The following is a 21,721-nucleotide window of genomic DNA, read 5'->3' on the forward strand; positions in this document are numbered from 1 at the left end:
GGCGCACTCACGCGCGCGCGCGCGCACTCTCACTCCCGTACACACAACAAAAGGAAGCGGTGCGAGCCGCGTGCGGAGCTTTGCTCGGGCGCTCAGGGAAGCCCCTCCTCCCGGCCCCCCCGCGCCGCCCCGGGCCTGCTCGCTCGCAGGAGCGCCCCCCGAGGGCCCGAGGGTGCGCGGATCCCTGAGGCTCGAGTCCCACCGGCCCGGCCCGCCTCCACTCCGCTCGGCCGCGCTCGCAGGCAGCTGCGGCGGCTCTGGGCCCACAATGCGCGCAGCTCCGCCTGCCGCTGGGCCGAGATCCGGCGAAATGCCGCGCGGGCGAGCCTGGGCTCCCTACATCCCGGTTTTCTTAATAAAACTATTACAGGGAATTATCCTTGGTAAAAGTCCCCTCCACACCGAACCACTATCAAAAGCAGTATTTAACACAACATTCCTTACAATAAATCTTTTCCAGTAACCTCTTCTTCAATCCTTCCTCTTAACTCTTCCACACCTTAGTTTACTCCTTTTACTTTTTTTCCCTTGCCTTCCTGTTTGCAACCTATGCGCTGCATTTTCTCAAAAGATTTTCACTAAACCGTCTTTTCAATTTTACCCTTTTGAAATTTCCTTTTCTAATAATAACAAGCTTTCTCCTAAATCCCTTCCATTACATCTCCCACTTACCTACACAAACTTGTCCACAAATACCTTCTTTAATTTTTATCAGCATCTACCAAGTCAATTCATAAATAACTTCCTCAGGCACTGCATTTTTTGTTTGATCCTACAATCCCTCAAAGCTAACATCCCCCAACTTAACACACAAATTTGCCCAAAATTGCCCTCAAATTTTGTGAAACTGTGCCAGACAGGCCACCAAAGTCACTGAAAATTCTACTTCCTAAACATACCCCCCAATAACTTAACCATCTTTCCAACTACTCTACCAATTCATCTGAATCACTTATAACAAGACTACCATGTTTATTTCCCCAAAGACTCTAATTATAAAACCTAATCAAATTAACACATTATCTCTTATCATTGTATGTATCTACACATGCAGGTGTGTATGTATGTGTTGACAAGTATACAGGGCACCCTGCAAAACAGCAACTGTGTATGTCATTCTAATCCCTTATATATTGGATCCTCTCAAATTTACAAGGAAAACTCCTTCACATGAACCAAGATTTTCAGACATCCAATCCCTATCTTGTGAAGTCATTTATCTATGTTAAATTAATTTATCACTTTAAAACATACTGTCTCCATTTCTACTATAATCATTCTTCATACCTTAAAGATATCCATTGTTGGTCTAACCCACACAATCCACTCAAAGACTCAGAACATACCCCTACTCGCCAAGGCCCAGTGATGTCTAAGTCAGGTCCTAGAAACAATTCTAGACCATTGGCAGATTATAGTAAAGTTGTGAATTGAACAAGTGACATCCTTGGGCCATCTTAGGCCTTCAAAGCTCTGGGTGGTCTCCATAGGTTCTTCAGTATTAAATCTGGTGACTTACTAAATGTAGAAATAAGAGAAAAAGGCTGAATGACCCAGAGCTAGATTCTGAAACTAATCCTGAAGCAAAGCTGCACTAGGACGGAAAACCAATACTGTATTTCATGCTTTGTCATATTTTTCTCACTGCCACTAAATAAGCTCTCTCTTGTCTGGCTGAGTGGCATTGCTGTGCACCTGAAACTATCACAATTTTGTTAATTGGCTACACTCCAATATAAAATAAAAAGTTAAGTAAATAAATAAACATGCTCTCTCTCCATGAAACATAAAGGAACATCAAAAACCCTGACCTGAACAGGGAGGGTCAGGAAATATTCTTTGCTCAGAGACTGAAAGATGAAAGAGTTCATTAACCATGTGAAGAATATATAATGCAAATAGTAAGGATTTGAAGCATACAGCATTTTTCCCTTAATGGTTTAAAATGCCAATTACTGGGACCAGAGCAAGGTACTAATGGAGAAACTCTAAAAGCACAGTTAGGTAAGCACTTGAGAGTCAAGTCTTTGATAGTACACGACAAATGTTAACAGAAGACAAAGTCTGACAAAAATCAATTCTACTGTATAAAAGGACAAGCAAAAGTTTAAGAGCAAAGATGCAAGCCAAAACACTGAAGGCCTGGTCTAGGTCTTGTTCAGTCACGCAGTTGTGTCCAACTCTGCAACCCCATGGGCTACAGCACGGAAGATGATGAAGGTTTCAAGCCCTGAGGTGATAATGCTGAAGATTTACACCAAAACAAAAAAGGAAGCAATGGTTCAGTTTTAGCTATATTTTGGTTTTGGAATTGGCAACACAGCTCCTCTAGAAATGTTCAATAAATGATAATTAGAAATAAAACAGGAAACCATATTTAGAACCATACATTTATATGCTCTCTCTTGTAGGGCTGAGTCGAGTTGCCATCCACCTGAAACTATCACAACATTGTGAATCGGCTACAGTCTAAAATAAGAAGTTAAATAGAAGTATTTTTTCAGATAATAAATGAAATGAGAAGACCGAGCAGATCAACTTCCTAAACACACTAAGAAATACATCAGATAAAAGTCACAGACAAAAACAAGAAACTACAGAAGCCACTTTAGATTCCTTGGGACACTTCCTTACCATCCACCCCATGTTTCCCATTTTATACCTGAACCTCTTTACACATACAAATTATCACCACACAATTTTTGCAGAATTGTGGTTTTTGAAGCATTCAAGTAGAGATCAAAAATCTCAATGTCTCTATCATTATTTTTTAAAAAACAATTATACATGACATAGTATCTATCATCTTTATAATAACATCATGGGTAGTAAGGACTGTCCTTACATGCACAGAGAAGGAAGAGGGTTCTGGCTTTGTTTCCTAGGTCGCATTATGTTTTCTCCATATTTTCTCTATTACAAGCTACTCACTGTCCTCTTCTTCTTACTTATTCCTATTTAGGTCAACTCCAATCTCTTTTTTTTTAATTTATGTATTTTTTATTTGAAGGATAATTGCTTTACAGGATTTTGTTGTTTTCTGTCAAACCTCAACACGAATCAGCCATAGGTATGTATACATATATTCCTTCCCTTTTGAACCTCCCTCCCATATCCCTCCCCATCCCTCCCCTCTAGACTGGTAACAGGGTCAACTCCAATCTCTTCATTCACTTCTATCCATTTACTAGCTTCTATCAGCTTGTCCATGTTCTATTGTCAATAAATTACTCCATGTCTTTTGACTTTCATATTAGTAACCTCCACCTCAGCTTTCTTCCCCCTTTGTCTCCTTTCTAAATCCACAAATATCTCTCAGTTGAATTTATCTCAGTATACTACACATAAATGGTTATGATTTTGCAAGTATAATTTATTTATAAAAACCTTAAAGAAGGAGTGAATGTAACAAATCCATCTTTTTATCTCCATCCTCATGCTACAACAACCCAGATCATTACCATCTCTTATCTGGATAGCCCCTCATCTTATCTCGTTTGGCTTTTCTTGGACAACCAGCTTCACAGAACTTAGCTATCCATTCTTCCACTCCTTCAGCTTGATAAAAGCACCAATTGCTTTTTGTTCCCCAAGCCCACTCCCATTGTTCTATCACTAAAAAATCTCTTTGCAGTTCACATTACTCTTAAACCATTCCATCTGCAGCATCTACCAAGCTCCAGAATCCCTCCCACCTTGCTCCCCACAAAGACTTCAGTCCTACTTTGTCCCACATTCAGCCACTATTCTCAGTGAGCGAGGTGCTGAAGACCTTTCTGCACACTACACTGACCTTCCTCAACTCCTAAAACCTGCACCTGCACTTCAGTCCCTTACACATATATACTAAAAACAGGTCAGCAACTGGAAGTGCAGTGCCACTAGGACTAACTTTAGAGACCTTTTTTTTTAACCACCACTACTTTATTTTCTAGGTCTACACCTGCTCTTCACCTCCTTCTGGCTTCACTTATCTCCCTACACAATTTAAATCTGTCCATCAACCATTTTAATACGGCCCTCTCCAGAATATCATGATTTCCCATTACATTCACCATGCATTTCCCCAAGGAAAGACAATCTTCACCATCTGTTTTTTCCACACCCACACACTGGGTGTTAAGCATCACCAGAAAGCTACGAAATCTTCTACAACTGACTTATTCTAAATACAACTCTCCATCTCATTGACTAATCCAAATCATTTTCATATTTAAATCCTTAATCTCATCAAATAATCTCTTCCATAAAATTCTCTCAGATCACAATTTCTCCACCTGTAATCAAATCCTCTTTATAAGCTTCTAAAATGCTGTATCTTTTCATCCATCTGTTACTTCTTGCCTTCAGTTTTGGAAGAAGAGTTGTTCCTCCTTCTTAAAATAAACTTAAGACAATTCCAATAGCTGATGCTTCCATATTCTCCCAACTCACTCAGTCCTTTAACCCTATGGACCCTGATCTCCAAACTATTCTCTTGAAGACCAAAAAAATTCCATGTACCAAATCCTATGGCTCACCACCCAAGTTCTTATTCTTTTTGGCAATGACACTTGAACTACCTCCTTTGATTTAAATCGCTGTATCACAGGATTCTGGGGCTTCCTAGGTGGCGCTAGTGGCAAAGAATCATCTTGCCAATGCAGGAGACATGAAGAGGCATGGGTTTGATCCCTGGGTCTGGAAGATCCCCTGACCAGGGAATGGCTACCCACTCCAGTATCCTTGCCTGGAGAATCCCATGGACAGAGAAGCCTGGCAGACAACAGTCCATAGGGTAAAAAAAGAGTCAGACACAACTAAAACGACTGAACATACACGAATGCACACACAACACAGAATTCTACTCCGGTCTCTCTGGTCGCTTCTTCTGTCTCCAATGACTACCAATCAGTCCTCTTTTTAGCCCAAAGAATGAGTCTTTTCCCAAGTTCTGTCCAGGAGCTCTCTCCAGTTCTCTGCCTCTCAGGGTTTCATCCCTTACTGCTATTTCTACATTTTCTCTCCTCTTATGGATACCTTCCCCCAGCTCCCCAAAATGATCTTTAAATCATTACCTTCTGCTACAATCTAATCTATTCCTGAGGAATTTGAATACATAATTACTGCTTTTAAACTAAATTCTTCAGTGATTGTTTCAAATTACATTTCAATCATTAGTCCAGATAATTTTATAGCCATCAGCACCCTATCAAACCCAGAGTTAGTAGCTTCAATTGTCAACTGTACGTACATATTCCCAAATCTCCATTGGAACTCTTTCTTCAGCTGGAGCAGTATTTTTAACTCTAGCTAGACAACACCCCTTGTATACTTCCACTGGTGCCTCACACACTGGTCAATGTGTCTTAAAACCAAAGTAGTCATTCTTCCCCACCAACATGGCTCTGCTAAGGGATATAATAATTTATTTTAATGACACCACCATTCTTAGTCACCCAAATTAAAAACCCTGGAGTTCCCCTTTTCTTATTTCTCCACTGTTTCCCAAAAGCCCTTTTCCCATCAAACCCTTCAATTCTTTCTTTCAATTATTTCTTACATGGCCCCCTTTCCTTTTATTCCCATTACCACCATCCCAACTTTGATTCTCAATACTTCACACTTGTGTCATAGCCTTCTTTGTCTTCTAGTTACTAGGTTCTCTTCATTGCAAAAAAACAGAGAAACAAACAAAACAGGTCACCAGATTAACACTCTTAAACCCACTCAAAAATCAATGGTTCTCCATTACATACTGAGTCAAGTTAAAACTCTTTGTATTTCCGAAAAATAGAAACTACTCTATTTTCCAATAATCATGGAATGGATAAACACACTAGTATATTCACATAATGAAGCCCACAGAGCAATGAAAAAGAATGAATCTCACAGTCATATGGTGAGCACAGGAAACCAGATACAGATATGAAAACATGAAAACATACAAAACTACTCTGTGTGACAGAGGTTAGTACAGTAATTACTTTTGGTTGAAGGTGGCATAAACTTAGAGGAGACACATGAGGAAACCTTCTGGGATGTTGAGAATGCTTATATTGAACTGGGTGATGATTACATAAATGTAAACCTAAGAGAAAAAATTAAACTGTACTCAAGATTTGAGCATTCTATACAAGACATTTCTTAACAAATTTTTAAGAACCACTTCAGCCTGGATATTTATTTATTTATTTATTTATTTTTCCATTTATTTTTATTAGTTGGAGGCTAATTACTTTACAACACTGCAGTGGTTTTTGTCATACATTGAAATGAATTAGCCATGGATTTACATGTATTCCCCATCCCGGTCCCCCCTCCCATCTCCCTCTCCACCCCATCCCTCTGGGTCTTCCCAGAGCACCACAGCCTGGATATTTAGATATCTACTTAACTTTATTTTCCTCCATTCATCAACATGAACCCTAAATTCCAGTTCATGTAGACCACCAATTACTTAATATATCCAGAATTTTTTTATCTGTCATATCACTTCTTTCTGGAGTGTCAACCCTCACCATCATGCTTACTATAATCTTTTTATCCTTTAAGCTCTAAGCTATGTACCAATTCTTCACAAAGTTGAACCTGCCATAGTACTTCTGTCACAGACAGACGTGTACACATTTTTGTTCCAGGACAAACTCCTGAAGAACATGAACATATATAAATGTCTACATCATATATAAATGTGTATCCTTCACACAGCCTACCATAGAACCTTGCACACACTAAGTATATAAAAGTATTTTCTGACTGAATAAATCCTGGCAGATCATCAAAAGCACCCTCCAATCTAACCCCTCCTTCTCAAACCCATCTATCACTGTCTTCACTCACAGTTCATTCCTCGGCTTACCTATTTAATCATTCAACAAACAACTGAGAACCTACTCATGCAAGAAACTGTATCTAATGTACCCACCAAACTATCCAAAGACGTAATCCAATTGCAGTTGCTGCCTTTGACATCTTTCCCCAACTCTAACTCCCTAGTCATCCCCTCTTTTCTCCATCCATTCACATCTCACACCCTCATTTATAATCCTCCTGTTATCAGACTAATTCAAGTCCTTCTTAGTTTCTCCTGTAGCCTCCAAACTGGGCTTTCCTCACCTCCAGTCATAATCTGCCATCACACTGTCCCCAATCTATCTTGTATGGTATAGCTATCATCAGATTAAGATATCTACTACACAGTCCTTGATTCAATTCTCTACTCAAAAAAGTGCAATAGCTGTATGTTAATGATATATGTTAGCATGCTTTAAATCCTAGATTAACATACTTTAATCCTCAAACCCTCACAATAACCCTTGCCAGAAGGTGTAATGATTATCAATTTCCTGATGAGAAAACTGGCCTCAGAAAGGAAGTAATTCTCTCCACAACCATAGTGGAGGTAAACAGAAAGGCCAAGACTAAAACCTAGCTTGTTTGCTTACCAAGCACAACACTATGTCACATCAAATACAAAATACTTAGCTTAGCTTTAAAGGCCATCCATTTTCAACTCAAGTCCAGCTGAACCTTCCTACCTTATGCCATACTCATGAACTCTTCATTACAAATTACAGGTTATGATCAATTAATTCATCATGAAATCAGTTTAGTAAGTGATAGCCATTTTTTTTTTTCTTTTTAGTCAAAGAGAACAAAAGGAAACATACAGTGCATCCAACATGGTAAGGACAGTTACTGTTATTGAAACTTTGCGTTCTAAACATACACATATTCATACATGCATATATTAGATGAAGATGTGAAACATTTTCCTTACTGTGGACCATAGTAAAAAAAAAAAAAAAACTAAAAAGAAAAACAAACAAAAAAACTAAAACCAACTCACTCTTCTCCACATCTCCTTGACTTCTCACCACATTTTTGCTTCTGTTAATTCCTCAGGTTGGAATGTTCTTTCTAGTAATTTCTGCCAGTCAGAATCCTGTCTATCCCTTCAAAGACTAGCTAAAATGTCACTTCCATGCTACTAAATGCAGTCCCAGGCTTTTCCTTAATCAAATGTTTTTTCCACATTTTAACTTTAGTAACATTTGGTACTTTTCTCCTAATACATTTGTGATCATAGTGTGTAGTCATTTGTGCTCAAGTCTAGCCCTTCTATTAGAATTAAATCCCAAAGGATTTATCCCTGATTGCATCTAACAATGCTTTTGCACATAACAAATGTGCATTATCTGTTGACTAAAGAAAACTCACCCCATTACTTTCTGAAACTTCAGTTATAAATCAACATCATAATTTCCACTACATTTCAAACTTTTGAAACTCTCATCTTTCAAAGTCTTATCATCTTCCTCCCCAAATCAGTCATTTCAAATAATCCTCTACTTTCAATCTTCTCTTGCTTCCCTTTAACCATAACCTGTCACATATCAATAACTTTTTTCTTTCAGAATCACATTTCCCATCAAGTAACACCATTTCTCCTCCATCTGCTTATATTCTACTTTATTCCTAGTTCTCTAACATCCATAATGGTTAAGTCTTACATTCTTTCCTTTCCTCGTCAACTAGACTTCAATTATTTCAATTCATTTATGGTGAACATATTTCCGTCAGCCTCATTAAATCCTTGTAGAAAAAGGCAGGTTATGAATAAACTGAAACAAACAAAACATATAGACAGTTCAGATAAATTATCTCAAACACTCTCATTCATTCATTTATTCAACAAACATGTGTCTACTGGATATATGCCCTCAATTTTCTTGTCTATTCTATTCTGTAATTCAGAAAGCAGCTCTGAGAAAAGCATTCAGGAAAATGCCAGGATAACAGAGCCAAGTTGACTCATTCTCTTCACTCACAGAGACCAAGTCATTTGTGGGGTATACAGGCTCAAAAAAAAAGGAAAAACTAAAAGTTTTACTAGATATAGCTGAGAACTGACCCCATCCCCCCACAAGCTGTTCCAAAGGGAGCTCAAAATCTACCCAGCAAAGGTGAAATCTGAAAAGGAACAAACCATTAGGAGTAGCTAAAATGAAATAGGCAGAAAGCATTCAGACAAAAATAGATTCAGACTCTAGGTTCATTCTAGGGCTGCAAGAGAAATTTGGAGCAGTTTAGTTCCTCTCCTGAAATCTCTAAGGAATCTTTTCAAATATCCAGCTAAAGTTTGGGACATGTAAATCCTCTCCCCAAACCTAAGCCAATATTCATTTCTCCATTCTCTGAACTCCTAAAGCAATTACTGTCTATAAAACTCATTTGGGAGCTTAAATATAAACCATCTTGTAATGAACTGTTAACAAACAGAGCCAGAATTTATTTACATATTAAAGTCAGTGTGGTCTTCCTTAAAATAGTTACCTTGGGAGGCTACCACTTACTTATTTATTCACTCCATCTATCCAACCATCTGATGCACTTAACCAACATTCATCTAGTACCTACTGCCGCTGTTCAAAATATTTCCCAATTCCTCTTTGGGAGTATATTCCAAAGTTAATTAATAAGTCAACCAGGCAAACCATCCCCATTTCTGTGCTAACTAAATCTAAACCAAAATTATTTTTTATTCACTCTAATTGATACTAACAGATCCTCGATATTTCTAAAAATCAAACCTTTCAAACTAAAAAGATTTGTCCCAATAAGACCACCATTCAGAATAACATTATGATGGTATTACTTGTAACTGTGCTATCCTAGAGCAATTATGAACTCCTACAGGATAGGGACCATATTTTACTCATCTTTATAGACTCCCTCCCCTCAACAGCACATTACAAGTACTCAATAAATAAGTAAATTGTACAGAATATGCTAGACATTAAATCAGAAAAGGTGTTCCAAAAACCTTTTGAACACTACCACTCAAAGTGACTACCAAAATACAAAAATTCTCATTTGGAGGTATACTTTTGATACTTGTTTTAAAAAATCAGTTTTCTGAAAGAACTGAGGGTTGTGGGGAGAGAATGGAGTTTTGCTGGAAAGAGATGGGAGGAATGCGGGAGAAAAACAATTGTGTGAGAGACAGCAGCATGGGCTTCCCATGTGACTCAGTGATAAAGAATTTTCCTGCCAATGCAGGAGCCACTGGAGATGCAGGTTCAATCCCTGGGTCTGGAAGATCCCCCAGAGTAGGAAATGGCAACCTACTCCAGTATTCCTGCTGGGAAATCCCATGGACAGAAAAGCCTGGCAGGCTACAGTTCACAGGGTCTCAAAGAGTCAGACACAGCTATACGACTGAGCACACAAGCATGAACACTGTGGAACAGAACAGGAAATCTGGAGAAAGAAAGGGTAATTTGTGAAAGAAGGAGTAATTGTGAGAGTGACAAGAAAGACGGAATTGGGGGATACATGTGGCATTGTAAGAGAGATGGAGATTCTGGGAGGAAAAAGAATAGTGGAAGGGACAGGGAATTTTAGAAGAATAGGGAATTGTGGGGGGAAAAAAGAAAAAAATCAATTTTCTGATCTGAAATCTTACACCGTTATGGGATTACTTCACAACTGTACTTCTCCCTCTAAAAGAATAAAAATACCATAAATTCCTTGAGGGTAGAAACTTCATCTAACACTTTTTTATTAAATCCCCAAAATGAATTAGACAGATTCTTAAAACAGCTAAAGATCTCTAAGCAGTCATTTAGCCCTGAGGTAAGAAAATCAAAATTAAACCAGCCTCCGGTTCCAAACCAGATTTACTCAGATTAAACTAGCCTCAAATTAGAAGAGAACCTTTGGTCCCACGCATTAGATGTTTCTGCAGGACTACTACAGTTCCATTCTAATCCATTCTGTTGTCTTCCCTTAAATGTAAATGCCTTCCCCAGTCAGATAGCCCTTTTTTCTTCACTACCTCCAATACACACTCTCTCACACACACACACACACAATTTTGTCTGTAATACTCACATAATGCTCAGCAATTTCACAGTCCCACTACTAACAGGAAGGTGAATCCTACTTTCTATCAGTCATTCAACAAGTACTTATTAAGCACTTAAGAATCAAGCTGTTGTTAATTTTCCCAGAAATTAAAGAAAGTGTCAGCTCTAGAGCAGGTTACAATCTAGCTATTATTTGCAAAACAAACAGAAAATAATTACCATAAACAAATACAAGATTTAGCACTATAGAATCAACATGTGAATGTTGTTCTTATTCAACAAGGAGGAGCCTCAAGAGCTAGGGTTACTTAAGACTTAAAAAGGGGAGCAAGACCTTTCTATACTCCCAATATCTGTCACCCTGACTTGGGAATGTTGAACCTCATACCAAATTTCAAACTAATCTACATTTCAATAATCTACAATATATGAGCAGCATGCTCTTTCCCACCATATTCCCAACATATTAGTGACTTAAATATGCTACTTTCCTTAATGACTGTCACAAATCTGTCTCACCACTGTACTGTAAATCTCCTTCAGAGCCAACTATATCCAAATATCTTGAGAATTCTTTACCTTTTCTTCAGCCTCCCACAAAATTATCACCATCTCCCCCATAACCTGTCCCTCATCCTCCTCTCCCTCTTATCAATTTCCACATCCCCCAGCCCACAAACAAGAAACACATAATCACACCAATCCATTCTTTCCTAAGAAACATAAGACCACCACCAAAGCCTGGAAAGAATAATCAAGGATTGTTTCAACCCATTCCCAGATTCCCCACACTAAAACTCTCCAGAAGACTGTCAAAGAATTCTGCACTGCTGACCTGGTAACTACTTTCAAGATGGAACAACTATCACTGCCAAGCAACTCCCCCTCATCTCTAAGCAGCAACACTTAGGCTGCAAAGATGTTGTTTTCTACAACCGAGTCTTTCCTAAAGGTCCACCAATCTAACTTCCCTTACTCATCTCACCCAGTTTTTCCAGCCTAATTTTAAATGTTTTTTTCTTTAAGAATATTAACCATATAAGACATTAAATAAAAAAGCTAAAATAATAACTATCAAAGTTTGAAAAGGAGGAGGAAAAAGAGAATATTGGCAATGACAAATCCTTTCCACTCATCATAAGAAGTCTCTTGACTCCTTTTTAATGTCACTTTGATCAATCAAGAAATAAGAATACATACATATTACCCTGAAACCTAGAGAAAAGCATGGTAAGAACTACAAAAATTAATGCTTAGAAGAAGTCTCTGGAAAGTGGGGCTGTAATGGACAGGTGAGACAGGCGTTACTGCTCTTCATTATAAGCTCCCTCAGGACAATTTTTAAAATTACATACATGTATTATTTTATATAATTTAATGGAGAGAAAACAATGATATACTTTATTTAAATCCATTAAACTTACAAAAACTAAAAGAACTGATAATATATAGTGCCAGTGGTGGGAAAGGAAACAGATCTTCTCATACTATGATGACAATAAAAATGGGTACAACCTGCTATGTAATATATTGAAACCCTTAAAAAGAACGAATAAATCTATAAACATACTGACATAGAATGTTTTTCAAATCTTTTTAAAATAATCCTGAATTATTTCTATAAAAAAAAAATTTAATAAAAGCCCCTCTCCACTCAAATGTTAAACTGTATCCTCCTTTAGAGTTATTTCCTAAAAGAAGGAATGACTGAATTTTCCCATCCCTCCCCTAAATTTCTATCTTCCCCTTTAATCCCTCCACCCTCTATATCCATAAAAGGATTTTTCATACTACTCTCTCCTCAGTTTAATTAATATTACAATGTAATGTGCATATAGTCTTTAATAATATAAAAGGTGAATAATTTTCAGATAAACTTTAAGGGTACGGTTTTAGCCCAGGGTTCCCTCTTGGAAATCCAGTCTGGTGTGAGCTCAGCAAACCCAACAGCCTGGGTACATTTCCTGATAGGGAAATGCTAATATTCCCTCCAACCTGGCTCTAGAATCACCTAGTCTCTTCAGGTTCCCCTAGACTTCAAAACAGCCAGTACTGACCTCCTTGCAACTTCTTAAGACCAAAACACATATCCTCACCCTCCCTTCTGCAGCCGCACACTTTGTAGGCTGATGCATTTTCTTCAATACCACCATGCCTCGGTGAGAGCATACATTCAGGAACCGAGAGTGGAAAAGATCTCCAACCAGCAGACAGGAACCAATAACCAGGGTTATGGAAGCAGTCCTGTCAATCAGACTAATCTGAGCTACAAATGGGGCCTCCAAAGAAGGGCCACCACGCATGGACTCTCCCCATCATTAATTATAATCCTGTGTACTGCAACCCAAGTTGAATAATATGGCAACAGTTCTCCTGGACCAGATAAGCTGGGCAGTGAAGAAGAAAACCGCCAAGTCAAGTAATTTTCATTCCAGCATCTGCCAGTAGTGTTCAGTTCACACAGCCACTGGTAAGTGATAATATTTCAAAACTGCTAAAATCTAAACCCCGTGGCCTAGAGAATGCCTGTAGGCCAGGCGTCTTCTTAAGGTCTGCTTCAGAGATTCTCAGATTCACTGGTGCAGTTCTAAAATGTCTCAGACCAAACTACAGAGTAAGGTCTCATTCTCAGTGACTCCCAAACACTGTCAGTACCCACACTTACCAGATGTCATCTTACAGAAGAGCCCAAACAGGTTCGGAACTAGGCCATCCTGGCCCATCTGGAATAACTCTTTAGTCTTTGGACCAACATTTACTAATTCTGCTACATCTGTCTATTCTATCATGCATTCTCTTCATATTCTCCGGTATTAAACACTCCCTCTTGCTTCAAACCTACCCTTTCTATTCAGGGAAACTCCTCATATCCCTTCTTTCCTTTCCTTAGAAACCCTTGAGTTCTTTCCACAACGAAATACCTAATGTATCTCACACAATGAACGCCCCCCGGAATCCTCAAGACTCCTCCACAGCCGCCCCCTGCATTCCTCCACCTACCCGGCATCTTCCCCTCCGGCCTCTCTCCTAGTGCACGCTCCCACTACGTTTCCTGCAAGGATTCCCTTTTCTCCAACCCCTGCCCTTCCCTTCTCCCAAAGAACACATTCAGGCAGCAACAGTGACTGAGGCCTGCGGTGCATAAACCACTGCACCAGGCACAGCAGACAGAGACCCGGTGTCTCCCGAGGCTTTTCACACCCACATCCAGCACCCTCGGGCCACCCCGTGCAACCATCCCACCTCCCTCTCTACCTCTGACACCCGCTTCAGGCCTCGGAGGCTGCTTTCTCGCTTCAACCACCCCCGTCATTATCCTTTCTCAACCCCCCAACCCACCATCCGCGCCCTGCTTCCTCCCGTCCCCCAGCCAGCTCCAGCGTTTCCCTCGGCCTTGGCCGGTCCCGGGGCCACCCCCAGCCTCGCCACGGCTCGCTCCCCCCGGGGTCAGGCCGTTACCGCCGCGCGCTCCCCCCGCGCGCCGCCCCCTCCCCCTCCGTCGCCCTCCCCCGGGCCCGGGCCTGCCAGGCCGAGCGCTTTACCGCGGGCGGGCGCCGAGTCGCGCGGTCACCGACTGCAGGCGGCGGCAGCTTCAACCTTTCTAGGGCCCTTGAGGGGAGGGGAAGGGGGGAGGGGGGAGAACTTTTGCTGTGGCAGCTTCGGCAACAGCTCCCACCCCTGCGCCTTTCTCCTCTTCCTCCCCCTCCTCCTCCTCCTCTTCCTCCTTCTCTTCCTCCTCCCAGAGCAGTAGAGACGCAGACATGCCGCGTCTAGAGCGCCGCCGCGGTCGCCGCCACTGCCGGCGCGGTGCATTGTGGGAAGCCCCGCACATGGGAAGCGCTCCGCGGTGCCCGCCCTCCTTGGCTCGGGGACCAGGCTGAGAAGACCCAGCGTGGCTTCGATTCCGACGTCTGCGTATCACCAGACCGGCGTGGTCCGGGAAGCTGGCCCTAAGCCGCAGGGTCCCTTCGGGCTGGACCCGGAAGGAAAGCAATTTGAAAAAGATCAGAAGTGAGGAAATGTCTTTGAGATGGGGGCCCGGCTTCAGTATAAATCAGTGCCTAACTCCCTGAGACTTGGAGGACTCAGTGGTCGGGTGCATTTCAGGCCCAGGGCAAAGGAAGGGAAGGTGGGGACCCAGGTGAAAGGTTATCTATCAGAATTTGGGGACTTTTTCGTTTCTCCTCTCTTCCCCAGCCCTCTCCGCTGTGACCCCCAGTCGTTGTCCACTACCATGCCAAATGCTACCTGTCCCGGAGGCGGTAGCCCTGCGCCCTTGAAACTAGAAAACCCCTTTAGTGTCTGCAAACATATGCAAGGTGTGATGAGCATAGGGAAGGATCAAGAGACCTGGCCCTGGATCCTATTGGGCAAGATCTTACTTGGTGTTTCCCCTTCATCTCACTTAGGGCCCAAAACTCTGTATGGCAAAAACTTGGTAATGGTCTATGTAGAGCTAGAATTGCACAGTCTCAACACTTGGAGGACCTTTAAGTGACCTTAGCCAAACTGTGACCTCCTTAATGGTGCCTTTATTCAACTAACATTTATTGGGTACCCTGAGGTGCTCGTGCATACTGCAGTGGCTTACAATTACTCATCTTTGTGTCCACACCCTAGCACAAGGTCAGCCATGTAAAATAGATGCTCAGTGAATGTTGATTGTGAGATCAGAAAGGTATCATGGGATGAAACACCTTCATTAAGATTTCTTCATAATAGTCTGAAGATTTAGTTAGCGTCTCTCTGCAATACTTAAACATAAGCCCTGAGAGGAGAGGGAAAGGGAAATCATTAAAATATCTATATAACCATTTCTGGAGTTCTTCTTCCCTTGTCCACACCCACCTTCTCACCCCTTGCCAAATGAATCTTCATTTGAATAGTGGTTTTTGGCAAAACTCCAAACTCCTGCATTATGCACTTGTGATGGCACTGAATTAGATTAGTGTCTGCAAGGTTAATGTTCCCCCAGGCATTAACCTTAGTAAATCATGACGCCTGTTTAGAAATAGCAAAAGCCCAGAGGTTCAGCTTAATTTAGACACAGGTAACTAAGAAAAAGCAAGGGTAGACCACAGCTCCACAAGCAACTCTTCCTCTGCTTTCTTCATTAAAAAATATAAATTTTAATAAGATGACAGTGCATATTCTGAACGCTAATTGCAACAAAACATTGATATAAGCTAGAGCAAGGGACAGTTATCTGGAGGACAGCCTTCTGGCAACTTCTAGCATCTGCAATGGCATCAAATTCAGATGTTTAAAAAACACCTCTGGCAGCAAAGAGGCAGACTCTGAGTATTAGGTAATAGGAAAACTAATAACTAAACAGAATTGAAGGCCTGGATATTACACCCAGTAGGCTAAGATTGATTGGAATATCATCAGGAATAGACCTAGTTCTCTACTCAGGATCATAACTAAGAAATAATAGAGGAATAACTGTCTAACATGGGCAGAATAAAGAGCATAAAGAGGTAGTGACAGCAGAAGTGATGACGGGGGGAAAGTTTAAGTCTTTGGTAGGTTAAACTTCTGGTAATATTTCTCAGAGCCCCAGTTTGCCTTCTTCATGCTCCCCTTGCTCACTTCCCCAATACCAATCCTAGGCATTCAACCTACTTTCCTTCTTTAAAAAAATTTTTTTTAATAATTAAAGACTCACAAGAAACTGCCAAACTAGTACAAGGAGTCCCATTTACCCTTGGGACTCATCTTCCCCCAATGGCAACAGTTTTAGAAATATATCAAAACCAGGAAATTGACAATGGTACATTATTTTTTAGTAGACTATAGAACTTGCTTTTTACCATTTTTAAAAAAACATTTGTGTGTGTGTGTATTGCACAATTTTGGGCTTCCCAGGTGGCATCAGTTGACTTCAATCGCTCAGTTGTGTCCGACTCTTTGTGACCCCATGGACTGCAGCATGCCAGGCCTCCCTGTCCATCACCAACTCCAAGAGTTTACCCAAACTCATGTCCATTGAGTCAGTGATGCCATCCAACCATCTCATCCTCTGTCGTCCCCTTCTCCTCCTACCCTCAATCTTTCCCAGCATCAGGGTCTTTTCAAATGAGTCAGCTCTTTGCATCAGGTGGCCAAAGTATTGGAGTTTCAGCCTCAACATCAGTCCTGCCAATGAACACCCAGGACTGATCTCCTTTAGGATGGACTGGTTGGATCTCCTTGCAGTCCAAGGGACTCTCAAGAGTCTTCTCCAACACCATAGTTCAAAAGCATCAATACTTCTGCACTCAGCTTTCATTATAGTCCAACTCTCACATCCATACATGACTACTGGAAAAACCATAGCCTTGACTAGACAGACTTTTGTTGACAAAGTAATGTCTCTGCTTTTTAATATGCTATCTAGGTTGGTCATAACTTTCCTTCCAAGGAGTAAGCGTCTTTTAATTTCATGGCTGTAATGACCATCTGCAGTGATTTTGGAGCCCAGAAAAATAAAGTCAGCCAATGTTTCCACCGTTGCCCCATCTATTTGCCATGAAGCGATGGGACCAGATGCCATTGTTAGTTTAGTTTTCTGAATGTTGAGCTTTAAGCCAACTTTTTCACTCTCCTCTTTCACTTTCATCAAGAGGCTCTTTAGTTCTTCTTCACTTTCTGCCATAAGGGTGGTGTCATCTGCATAGCTTAGGTTATTGATATTTCTCCTGGCAATCTTGATTCCAGCTTGTGCTTCATCCAGCCCAGCGTTTCTCATGATGTACTCTGCATATAAGTTAAATAAGCAGGGTGACCATATACAGCCTTGATGTACTCCTTTTCCTATTTGGAACCAGTCTGTTGTTCCATGTCCAGTTTTAACTGTTGCTTCCTGACCTGCATACAGGTTTCTCAAGAGGCAGGTCAGGTGGCCTGGTATTCCCATCTCTTTCAGAATTTTCCACAGTTTATTGTGATCCACACAGTCAAAGGCTTTGGCATAGTCAATAAAGCAGAAATGGATGTTTTTCTGGAACTCTTGTGTTTTTGATGATCCAGCAGACGTTGGCAATTTGATCTCTGGTTCCTCTGCCTTTTCTAAAACCAGTTTGAATATCTGGAAGTTCACGGCTCATATATTACTGAAGCCTAGCTTGGAGAATTGGTGGCACTAGTGGGAAAGAATCTGTCTGCCAATGCAGGAGACATAGAGATGCAGGGTCAGTTTCTGGGTTAGGAACATCCCCTGGAGTAGGAAATGGCAACCCATTCCAGTATTCTTTCCTGGAAAAAATTCCATGGGCAGAGGAGCCTGGCAGGCTACAGTCCACGGGGTTGCAAAGAGTCAGACACAACTAAGCACCTGTCAGCAGCAACAGCATGTACAATTTTATTCCATGTGTCATTTATGTACCTACTGCAACCAGGATATGAAACTGTTCCATTATCACAAAATAACTCCCTCATGCTACATTTTTGTATTCACAAATGTACCTGCACTTCTAACCCCCCACACTATCCCTGTTTCCTAGTAACCACCAATCTGTTTTTCATCTCTATAGTTTTGTCATTTCAATAATGTTATATAAACAGAATCATATAGCATGTAACCTTTTGATATTTTCACCTAACATAATGCCCTTTTCCAGTAGTCATGTATGGATGTGAGAGTTGGACCATAAAGAAGGCTGAGCCCTGAAGAATTGATGCTTTGAACTGTGGTGTTGGAGAAGACTCTTGAGAGTCCCTTGGACTGCAAGGAGATCAAACCAGTCAATCTTGAAGAAAATCAATCCTGAATATTCCTTGGAAGGACTGATGCTGAAGCTGAATCTCCAATACTTTGCCCACCTGATGCAAAGAGCCGACTCATAAGAAAAGACCCTGATGCTGGGAAAGATTGAAGGAAGGAGAAGGGGATGACAGAGGATGAGATGGTTGGATGGCATCACCGACTCAATGGACATGAGTCTGAGTAAGCTCTGGGAGATGGTGAAGTAAAGAGAAGCTTAATGTGCTGCAGTCCATGGGGTCGCAAAGAGTCAAACACTGCTGAGCGACTAAACAACAACAATGCCCTTGCGTTCCATCCACATTGTGACAGGTTTCAAACATTCATTTCTTGTGATTGTTAAGTGATATTCCATTGTATGGTGGTACCAAAATCTGTTCACCCATTCCCTAGGTGAAGTACATTTGGGTTGTTTCCAACCTTTTTGCTATTATAAGTAAAACTGCTATGAAAACCTGTGTATATGTTTTTGTGTGAACTTAAATTTTCATTTCTCTAGGATAAATCCTAAGATTATGATTGATGGGTCATATGGTAAGTGCATATTTAGTTTTTTAAAGAAACTGCCAAACTGTTTCCTAGAGTGGCTATTATCCTTTTACATTTCCACCAACAATGTATGAGAGATCTAGTTTGTCCCCATCCTCATCAGCACTTGATATTATCACTCTTTTTTAACTGTTTTAATACATATGTAGTGGTATCTCATTGTGGTTCTTTCCCTTTTAAAAAGGGGCACTGTCTCCACAAAACTGGTTCCTGAGTAGGATGTATGCTATCTTTCTCTTACTTTCCATGGTGTATTTTTAAACAAGCTTACCAGCCTGTTTGTTGAAGGATACTCAAGTGTCCACCAACAGATGAACAGATAAAAGAATATGTGGTGTATACATACAGTGGAATCTTATATATCACTGCAGAGAAATACAACTCTAGTGGATAAGTTATTAAATTTCTTGAAATATTAAGTACATATAGCTTATATCTTTTTTTCACATCCTTTTTGAGATGGCTCCAGGAAACATCTGTTAAGCAGATGTAGAAATTTCTCTGGGGAAGTGATATATATAAGCTGCTCAGGATGCAGTTCACAGGTAGAAAACTTTAATGCCCAACAAGCTTAGCATATAACATGAATAAGTAAGGCAGGCCAGATATAAAGATAACTGACAGTAAAAGGGACAGTAAAGAGCCAGACAGTTCAAGCCAGTCTAAAGGGCATCGCCACTACTCATTTCCAGCTGATTATTTCCAAGTGAGAATGTAAAGAGCAAGAAATCAAGAGAAATCAGGAATCTGAATTTTGAGGTGAACTCTCCCTACTATTAATGTTGGCAAATAACATTTAAAATTCTTTAAAACAGGAAAGCATATTAAACAAAACATCTCTGTGGGTCAGATTCAACCTGCAACCTTCTGGCTCTCTGGCTTCTTTAGAAGAGGACCATACTTCCATCTCTTGTCCCCAAAGACTTCGCCAGGTCTTCAGAACCTCGAATTGACCGTCTTCCAAGCTTGCTGGACTTCTTAGGCTCAGGAGGATGTGGAAGTACTACCTTCTCTACTCAGGTGTTGCCTGCTGCATGAGCCATTTATAAAGGCTGTTCCTACCTTAAGCAGAAGCTTGGCTTTTTTTTTTTTTTTTTTTTGCAAAATTCTAAATTCATAACCCTGTCAGAGATTGGTTGACAGGAGCCTGCTCTACTATATCTTGTCATTCCCACTCAATCCAGAAAAACATGGCTTTTCCTGTTCTCAAGGGCCATCTTTTCATGGGACACCTCTCCCTCAGTTCCTGCTTCAGATTTGAAGGACACTTACTGTATATTCTAAAACTAATGACCAAAATATGGAAACAACTCCAGTGTCCATCAACAGATGTACAGATGAAAGAATATGTGGTGTATACATACAATGGAATCTTATTCAGCTTTTAAAAGGAAGGAAATCCTGCCATTTGTAACAGCATGGATGAACCTGGAGAGAAGTGTGCCAAGTGAAATAAGCCCAACAGAGAAGGACAAACACTGCATGGTTCCACTTGTATGAAGTATCCAAAAGAGTCAAACTCACAGAAGCAGAGAATACAACAGTGGTTACTAAAGGCTGGGGACAAGGGGTGCAGGGGAAATGGAATATTATTATTCAATGGGTATAAAGTTTCAGTAATGCAGGATAAATAAGTTCTAGATATCTGCTATACAACATAGTGCCTATAGTTAATAATACAGTATTGTACACTTAAAAGTTGTTTTCCTTGGACTTCCCTGGTGGTCCAATGGTTAAGACTTCACCTTTCAGTGCAGAGGGTATGTGTTCAATCTCTGGGCAGGGAGCTAAGATCCCACATGTCTCCTGACCAAAAAGCCAAAATATGAAACAGACGCAATATTGTAACTAATTCAATACAGACTTTTTAAAAAATTGTCCCCATTAAAAATAATCTTTAAAAAAATTGCTTTCCTGACAAATCTCATGTTAAGTGTTCTCACGACCAAAGAGAGAGAGAGAGGGAGAGGGGTAGAGAGAGAGAAACATACACAGAAGGAAACTGGGAGGTTTTGGATATCTTTGACCTTGACAGTAGTGATAGTATCACCAGGGTTTGCATATGTCCAAATCATCAAATTGTACACATAAATATGTGTTGTTCTTGGTGAAAAGTGAAGGTGTTAGTCCCTCAGTCATGTCTGATTCTTTTTGACTCCATGGACTATAGCCTGCCAGGCTCCTCTGTCCATGGAATTCTCCAGGAAAGAATACTGGAGTGGGTAGCCAGTCCCTTCTCCAGAGGATCTTCCCAACCCAGGGATAAAACCCAGGTCTCCTACATTACAGGCAGATTCTTTACCATCTGAGCTACCAGGGAAATAAAGCTATTTAATAAATAAAGCTAAAACTAATGAATGGCCTATTCTTTCCTGCTTAGGAAATTGAGTTTAGACAATAAATTTTTCAGTTTAGGAAGGCAAGTAGCCCTCCACCTCAGTAGCCTCTGAGAGAGGTATTGGGTTGCACTAAAGTTCATTAGCTGTGAGATAACTACAGTTTGGAGGGATCCAGGGAAGACCTGAGTGAACATCAAGAACACAGCAATGAATGAAAATAACGCCTTGGGCCAGGA

The 21,721-nt window shown here is 40.7% G+C and overlaps 1 protein-coding gene across 6 annotated transcripts in view; it reads right to left on the bottom strand.

The window, feature by feature from the left end:
* ZNF148 (zinc finger protein 148) overlaps positions 1-14,619 on the bottom strand; it is a 137,491-nt gene extending 122,872 nt beyond the window's left edge. For 2 of the 6 annotated variants that reach the window (XM_070466128.1, XM_070466127.1), the window contains exon 1: positions 14,396-14,615. The gene's annotated coding sequence lies outside the window, so the exon portion shown is untranslated. Of the gene's footprint in view, positions 1-13,518; positions 13,824-14,395 lie in introns of those variants that run through there. The other 4 variants (XM_020892555.2, XM_070466126.1, XM_070466130.1 and 1 more) reach the window with 3 other exon arrangements.
* Between the last annotated feature and the right edge of the window lie 7,102 nt (positions 14,620-21,721).

The sequence above is a fragment of the Odocoileus virginianus genome, chromosome 4, assembly GCF_023699985.2.
Source record: "Odocoileus virginianus isolate 20LAN1187 ecotype Illinois chromosome 4, Ovbor_1.2, whole genome shotgun sequence".
Classification (NCBI taxonomy): Eukaryota; Metazoa; Chordata; class Mammalia; order Artiodactyla; family Cervidae; genus Odocoileus; species Odocoileus virginianus.